This window comes from Neophocaena asiaeorientalis, unplaced genomic scaffold, assembly GCF_003031525.2.
Source record: "Neophocaena asiaeorientalis asiaeorientalis breed wild unplaced genomic scaffold, Neophocaena_asiaeorientalis_V1.1 scaffold294, whole genome shotgun sequence".
In the NCBI taxonomy this organism is placed as follows: Eukaryota; Metazoa; Chordata; class Mammalia; order Artiodactyla; family Phocoenidae; genus Neophocaena; species Neophocaena asiaeorientalis.
The window spans coordinates 2,873,383-2,882,284 of record NW_020173945.1 but is presented as its reverse complement, the minus strand read 5'-3'; positions in this window follow the sequence as shown (position 1 = coordinate 2,882,284).

Genomic DNA, 8,902 nt, shown 5'->3' with positions numbered 1-8,902 from the left:
GACATTTTGGAAAAGGCAAAATGATGGTGACAGGGAAAAAAAAAATCAGTAGTTGCCAAAGATTGGGATGGGAAGGAAGTAAGAAGAGGTGGAAGACAAAGATTTTTTTTATTTTTTGTGCGGTACGCGGACCTCTCACTGTTGTGGCCTCTCCCGTTGCGGAGCACAGGCTCCGGACGCACAGGCTCAGCGGCCATGGCTCACGGGCCCATGTGGGATCTTCCCGGACCGGGGCACGAGCCTGTGTCCCCTGCATCGGCAAGCGGACCCCCAACCACTGCGGCACCAGGGAAGCCCATTGCATATTTGATAACGACTTTTTATTGACTTTATACAAGAAGAACAACTTCATTCGGTACAAAAATTAGGGCTCTCAATATCTCCTAAAAATTCCACATCCTTTGCTTCTGTCATAGTTGTGTTGTGGAGCAGCCTGAGGACAGTGGTGCTTAATTTTTCCTTCTCCTTTAGGCTAACTATATATTCCCTGTGTGAAAGCTTGTGGTTTTCTTTCTCCATCTCTAGGGTTAAATAATTTTACCAGGATGTGTTTCAGGATCTATTTTCTCTGTTAAAATTTTCCAGGAATATGGTGTGGTCTGTCAAGCAGCAGATTGAGTTCTTCCCTCACTTTGAGAATGATTTCTTCTCTGATACCTCTAATAAGTAGTATTGTATGTGTGTGGTATGTGCATGTGGTGTGTATGTGTATGTGTTTAATGCACTTAATATAATGATAAAGAACCATATGGGAATCACATAAGTATCCTGGGCCAAAGTGATGTTATTCCAAGGGAGGGACCCATGTTGGCTTCCTCCTGCCCTTTCAGAGCACCCCCAAGATGGAGGAGCCTACAGGATCTTCAAGGAAATGTGAACCATCCCTCAAGTCTTTTCATGCAATCAAATTGCCCTCCAAAAATAAAAGCAACACATGGACTCTCTCATACGTGAAGAACTCAGGAGCTACAGCATCAGTGAGCTACTCCTGGAAAACCCAGCTAACCAAACAATACATCCTAAAAAGATCAAGATGGAAAAGCTCTGGAATATTAACTCATGGCAAACAGTGCACATGTTCAGAGGCAGAGTTGGAACTAAGCATTTCTGGGAATTATCGTTACCAAATAAATCATGGATACCATAAAACCTTAAAATGCACAAATACAGCTACTGAAACCTAGTGGGAAGTGAGAGGCAGGGTGGAGGGAGTGGAGATGCAATCATTCCATCATCTTTTATAGTGAATTAATAGAAACTGTGAAAAATTGAAACACGCAGCTAAAACCAAGCAGAGATTCTATTAACTGTTTACCGTCATTTTTTCCTTAACTTTCTAGGAGTCTTTTAGGAACCAATTCTTTTTCTCACGGTGAAGAGGCAAAGAAGACCCTGTTTGAAATTTAGCAGTTAAATTTAGTGCATGTTTGATAAATTTATAATACGATCCAATTTTGTAAAAGTATTTCTCTCCATCTGTCTATTACTATTCTTGTCTATCCATCGTGGCATTTCTAGACTAATGTTCAACAAATCTCATTTTTTTCTTTCATAAATGTTTCATATTGTTTGCATTATCTATATAAAGACATATATCTTTTTGGTTTCAAAACACTAAAGTCATTTTTCCCCAAACTTAGTAAAAAGTAAAAATCTCCTTCCCTCTCCCAACGACTAACCCCCATCCTCCCCAGCAAAGATTTAATCACTGTCATCATTTTCTCATCTTTCTTCCCAGAAGAATTTTAATCTACAGCTGTTCTGTTTACACGATAGTATCATACTATACATGTTGGTCTGTAACTTGCTTGTCCCCCAAGGACTAACTTGTCAATGTTCCAATTGTTTTCTCTCTGCCTTAACATGTCAGCTTTCTTATATGGAAAGTTCTACAGTCCCGTAGGTATTTCAGTCTATTTCTGGCTTATGGATTCAGCTCAATGACTGTCTATCCATGCTTCAGTGCAGGGTATTCTAATTTTTCTGGAATAACTAAACATTTTAATATCTGGGAAAGATGGCCATCATCACTCTTCTTTTTCCACAAGCCCCTTAATCATTCTCATACACTATTTTTCCCATGTGTGATTTAACATCATGCTGTGAAATTCCAAAGCATCCTGGTAGTAGTTTACTTCATGTTTCATGGACTATAGAACCTAGTTTAGGGTAATTTCTTTCGTTACATGTTGGAGTCTCCCATCCCAAGGATAAGCTATGTTATTCCTTTTACTCATAGAAAAAGTCCCTCCATAGAGTCTCTCTATGTGTTTTTCAAGTAAGGAGAAGTGTTTTTCAAGTAAGGAGAAGCTACTGATTTCTGCATGTTAATTTAAAAACCACACAGCTCACTGAATTCTCCTACCCTTTCTAGTTATTTCTTCAGTTGATTATTCTGTGTTTTTAGCTACGTAATTATATCATTGTCAAGCGATCTGTTATCTAATTGCATTGGCTGGTATTTCCAAAACAACGTTAAATAATAATAGTGGCCAAAGGCATTTCACTCTCCCGACTTTAATTTGAATGGCTTTATGTGTCACCGTTAAGCATGACAATGATTTTTTGCTTTGAGATTTTAAAGCACATATGAAAGAACTACAGTGCATTCTTGTATAAGAGGGTTATAAGTTTAGTATGTATGCATGCAAATTAATTCCATTATGTTCAATTTTATGGGATTAGTTCTTTGCTATTTATTGAACTGATCATGTTATTTTCTTCCTTTGACTTATTAAATGTTGAATTAATTAATAGATTTACATGCTTGGGCAGTTGTGGTTGATGTGCTGTTTTTTAAATCCTTGCAGAGGGGAGTTGACACCTGCCCAGTGTTGAGATAGAGGTGGATTCTGAAGTTAGTGTTTAGGTCTCAGAGAGGTTTGTTCAAGGTTAGGATGGAAGAAAAGGGGAAATTTTTAATTGCTTGTCACTAGTTACTCACCTGGGCAGAAGGAATGTTTAGGATGTGGGGAGTTGATATGCAGGGGTGGACCAAGGAGTCAGGAGATGCCTGGGTACCTTGGATGCTACAGTGTTTTTTGTTTTTCCTGTGTATTTGGCAGAGACAGCCCTGGTTTGTTTCGTTTGCTTGTTTGCCTTTCCTGGCATAGCCATCAAGCACGAGTGTCTCAGAGGAATCTGCCTGTGGCATGGTCCCTGGCATCAGACCTCTGCCTGCCCGGCTCTGCCTCGATCACCCAGGTTAGGGGTAGTCACAGGGACCTTCTGGCGTGCCTGCCTTCCTTCTCAGGTGAGTTGGCTAATGTGGAAGTCACGCATGTGTGCTTCCCTGTCCTTTACTCCATTCCCTTCTGCACCAGTTTGAACGGAAACACATCAGCTTTTACAGAGGGGCACCCTCCATGGTCCCCAAGGCCATTGTGTTTTTCTCCAAGTTCATATCTCATTGGTCACTCAATGGCCATCTTCAAGAGAGGGCAGTAGAGAAGTAATCCCTGGCCAGTGGCTTGCTCAAAAGATTCCCAGTCCTTTAAAAAGATACACACGTATGCACACATACGCACACGTATACATGCGCACACACACACACACACTCACACACACACACACGCACACACCTATACTCTGTACGTTTATAGACAAAACCTCCTTGACCAAAGTTTGAAATTCAGGCGAGCAAGGAGAGAGCTAGAGGGAGTCAGAGGTCATGGGCGTGTAGCATGGGGCAACCCGCTAGAATAGAAAGCTAGGCTCTGGCCATTCCTTTAGAGACAGGGGGCTGGTCTTGCGGGGGAGATGTCTGTGGCCCGGGGAACCTGCTCTAAGAGTTTTTCAGCCTGACACATCCCCATTTCAGGGTCCGCAGTATCTCACCTCATGTCTTGCACAGAGATAGGCATCCTCATTTCCCCTCTATTTAATCATCTCAGGGTCAGATGCTGGGTCTCCCAGGCTCACAGTCAAAGAACCTGATAAATGAATCTTCCCTAAAAAGAGAGGGTCTGGCTAATTTAGTCCCTGTTCCTTACCTGTTGGGTGCATTGCAGAGGGAGACCATAACAACGTAGCAACCAAGACCATGACTTATCTGTCTGTATTTTGTTGTCTCTATTTTCAAGACACTGTCACATAAATTACTGTAGTTTATCTTCATATGTGCACAGGGTTCAAAGGACATTGCTCCTGTTTTTCAGGTAAAAATCTGGAGCTGCCAGGAGGTCAGAAGCTGGTTCCCACTAACTTGTGCATAGGGGCTGGAGCTCCCTGGGGACCACGAGCTTTCCACTTTACGTCTGCCCGAGAGGGGCAGGAACCAGTGAACAGATTAAAATCTTGAATATTTAAGCATATTCCTTCAGACTGACCTTTGCCACACCCAGGTGGAAATGAGTAGCAGACATCTTTCCACAGAACTCACCTCTCTCTCCTCTGAGCCCTGGCTTTCAGGAAACGGGAGGGGAGTTCAAGGAAATCAGATCTAAAGAAACGCCGAGAGTCCGTAAAGAATAATTATAACCCTGAGCCACAGGGAAGACGAAATGGACTCAAGAGTCTGATAGATAGGACTTGATTAACTTGTTAACCTTGCCGGCCTATCTAGAAAATGAAAAGCCAGACCTTTTGGTCCAGCAGTGACCGTTACACGCTGGGACCCAGCAATCAGACAGAGCTCAGAGGGATGTGTTTATACAAAGAAAGAAAATGCAGTTACAACAGTGTGTGCTTTCCAGGTCTTTATTCCTGGGAGAACATTTGCTGGAAGGGGATTATCTTGAAATATGAAGCTAGTGATATTTCATCCATAGTCACCCTGGAGATAAAAGACCTTGTGCTTTAAAAGAAAGTATCAAGAAATATGCAGTAACACGTATTTCTTCCTTTCCTGGGAAGATTAACTCATGTGTGGGGAATATAATTTTCAGCCTGGAAATTGGTGATGTCCGGCCACCTCTCCCACAGCCCACCACCCAGGCTCAGAGAGGCAGGGACCACAGGGTGCGTTTCTAGACAAGTGACCACTGCCCACCCCTCACCCAAAGCCCAGGCCTTTGCCGCAGCAGATGGGAATGGAGCGACACAGCCTTGGGGGAGCGGGGCCTCAGCTCTCAGTAACTTTAACGAGGATGTGGTTCCTTTAAACTCAACAGTCCATAGAGTTATTGCACCTTTGCTGATCCAACAGGCAGAACGTGGGCCCGGGAGGGAGTCTGGGGTCTCTGGCTCCAGAGAGAGGAATTCCAGCTGCAAGGGGGCTCAAACATCCGAGGTTCCCGCCGGGAGGATGGGCACCAGCCGGGACCCAGATACCTCTGGCAGCGATGCTGGAAATGGCCTTGTGGGTCATTTCAGCTCTAAATCTCCAATGGTTATGCATCTCTCAGAGCAAATCTCAAGTCCTTGCAATGACTCCATGGCCTGTCCCCTCATGGAGAAAGACCCTTCTCACCTTGAGGCTTACCCTGGTCCCATCCTCACTCCCTCCAGAACCCAGGTCAGGGCCTTTATGCGACATTCTCTTCTCCCAGGGAGCCACAGGGGAGGTTCTCATCCCCTGCAAATCTTTGTCCCATCACCTTCTCAACGAGGCCGGCCAGGTCTACCGTGTTTGGGCTGATTCTCCTCACTTTGCTCTGTTTTCTCCATCACACGTCGCCTCGCAGCTAACGAAAATTATTTTCTATTTTTAAAAATTTCATTTATTTACGGTGTTTATGATTTGCTTTCCCATAGAATGCAAGCGCCCCAAGGCCAGGAGGCTGTGTCTGTTTTCTCACTGTGTATTCCAAGCACTGAGAAGAATGAGTCAGCAAGTTAGAGCAAATTTTCAAGCACCGTCAATGGTAGCCTGGTCCCATTAAATGTGGCATCTCGAGAGGGTGGTGCATCCCCTTCCCTTCCTTTTCAAGACAGTAGCATGGAGGCAGGCAGTATGTATGGGACAAAATACCTTGAAATCGTGCCATTGTCCTGGCTTTACTTCACCATCTGATCTATGCACCAGCAGAAACATGTATGCAATCTCTGTGCTGAAGTTTTCTGTCCAGGGGCCTCAAAATAGTAGGTCATCATCCACGATTTACAATATGGCACCAGGCGCACCAAGAGTGACATTCCTGCTGCCTTAACCCCAAATTTCCTGGCTCAAATCAGGTCATGCAGACCATGGCTATTGTTCTAACACAATTGCTAGCATATAAATATTTGTAAAGTGTTTCATTCAAATGTTTTTTTCCAAAAAAACAGGGTGGAAGGGTAACCACATGCCACTGGATCTTAAGGACACTGTTGTTCTAGCCCTTCCGATCTTTAATCAGGAGCTCACTTGGAGGGTGCACACGTCATTTTCTCTGCTTGTCTTTCTTTCTTTACTCACTTGGGGGAATGCATTTATTTATTTTTGTCATAGTTAGCGGGGAAGTTACATAAAGACGTAGGAATTTCAAGACTGAAAAAGAAAACCTATTCAACTGAAGCTAACAAGTTCAGTGCTGATGGCGCGGTCTGATTTATCTGGAAGACTGAACCGAAGGGTAAACCACAGCCCTGTAGAGTCAATGATAACCTCAGGTTAACATAATACAAACCATACAAATTATTTTATCCAATGCAATTTGAATTAACCTTTGTGTGCCTAGTGCTGAAAACCAAATCTGAGGCGGTTTTCTGGGAAAGGCTTTCAGAAGTTGTGTGCTACCTGAATGTCCGCCTCGTCTCTGCGCGCGGAAGAGATTGCGTGCCTACTTAGAAGTCTGAAGCTCTTTCAGATCATTGTCACGCAGTGCGACCTAGCACTAAGCCATTCAGCAAATTGAAAAATGTTTTTCATAAAATAGAAAATGGATCTGTTCTATCTATGGCAAAACTTTCTATTTCACTTCATGTGGATTTCAAGAAATTTGGTTGAAAGTTTCAAGGAAAAATGAATCAAATGACCAGAGTGTAGAGGTCTTCACAATGAGTTTGATTATTTTTCTTGGTAAATTAACAGGCTGTTAGGATGCTCTGTTAGTTTAGTGTGTGGCAGTATGGACCAAGATCCTGAAAGAGGCAATATTCTTTGACTCCCATAGTCTCACCTCTAAAATTGTGTCCTGTAAAAGAATAAAAAATAGGGCCTAGATTTTGGTACAGGCATGCCTTTTTAGTGAGAAAAAGAACAATCTAAATGACCAATGGTGGAAGAATGACCAGATAATTTATGGTACACACAGAATACTGAAAACTACGAATCTATAAAAATTATGTTCTCATAAAATTTCAAGGTCATAGAGAACATCTAAAAAACACAAAGGGAGAACGTTCAAAACGTTGGCACGGGCTTCCCTGGTGGCGCAGTGGTTGAGAGTCCGCCTGCCGAGGCAGGGGACGCGGGTTCGTGCCCCGGTCTGGGAAGATCCCACATGCCGCGGAGCAGCTGGGCCCGTGAGCCATGGCCGCTGAGCCTGTGCGTCCGGAGCCTGTACTCCGCAGCAGGGGAGGCCACAGCAGTGAGAGGCCCGCGTACCGCAAAAAAAAAAGATGTTATCAGAAGTTATGTCTGAATTGTGTGCTTATAGGTGTTTGCATTTTATTTTTCATACTTTTCTATATATTTCCTTTTTTAAAACCTAGCTTCATATATTACTTTATTCTCTGCAGAAATAATGAATGCTATCTTAAAATAGACATAGCCTTTAGTAACAATCTATGATGGATTACCCACACGATTTTGTTATATGTGATATCTGGGAGCCATGTCAATAAGTAACTACCAGTGTCCTAGGTACCTGGCTGGAAAATGCCTAGTCTTCAAGCCCAGTGTCATCTTGCCCTTTGGTTGAGTAAAAGTGCCTTGAACTTTGGTGGGGAGATGAGTCATTAACAAGACAAACCTCCCCTTCTTAGTAGAAGAATGTGTGCTTGTCCCTGGGTCCGGCCTGGAGACAAGTGGTTTTCTTTATTTGTTCCTTATGCTTTGAAGACTGAGAATTTTCTCCTTTCTTCCTTCACATGTCCCAACATTCCCTCCAGTTTCTTTGCTCCTACTTTGTCGCAAGACCAACTATGAATCCAGAAGGGGTTAGAATTTGTCCTTGGGGCGATGCAATGAAATAAAACCAATGGCGTTTCACTCTCTGGTTCAGAGTTTACTTTCAGCAAGTAAAGATAATGCCTACAGATCCCTCTCTGGCTCTAGCAAACATAAATGATGTCTCTGAGAAACAACTGTTTGATTAATGCAGCCAATTCCATCAAACAACTTAAAAATTTCATGGAGAAAATAAAAGCCAGTAAAAATGCCTGTCTGACGACACAGGCCAATCCAGTGTTGGGTCTGGGGAGCAGCTGCGGTACCACTGCTACTATTCTGCTCCCCAGAACATCTGGACACCTCCAGGCACCATCACTGCAAACAGGAGGCTGTTCATCCCACTAGGTAAAGAGTCTGTTGCCTCATTGAATTTTATTCATTGCTTTGGAAAACATTTATTGGCCAAGAAAATGGACATGCCTGGTAAATTAGTTTAAGCCCTGCAGCATAAAATACAACCCATGTGTCTTACACATTTATTACAGATCTATTAAAATGATGAGAGGCCTTGGAGCTCATGGTGTGCATCAGGGCGACTCGAGCCTGGCAGTCCCCACCGGCCTCCCCACCACCGTGTCTCCCCACCAACAAGTCCGACTTTCCTCCATGACTCCACCAGCATCCTGGGCATGGGAGGAATGTGTAAGGAGAGGGGCTCTTCACAGAGCACCCCAATTACCTGACATTGGGGTGGCTAAAAAGTTCGTTCGGGTTTTTCTGTAACATTTTATGGAAAAACCCAAACAAATTTTTTTTTAAATAAATTTATTTATTTATTTATGGTTGTGTCGGGTCTTTGTTGCTGCACGTGGGCTTTCTCTAGTTGTGGTGAGCGTGGGCTACTCTTAGCTGCAGTGCGCAGGCTTC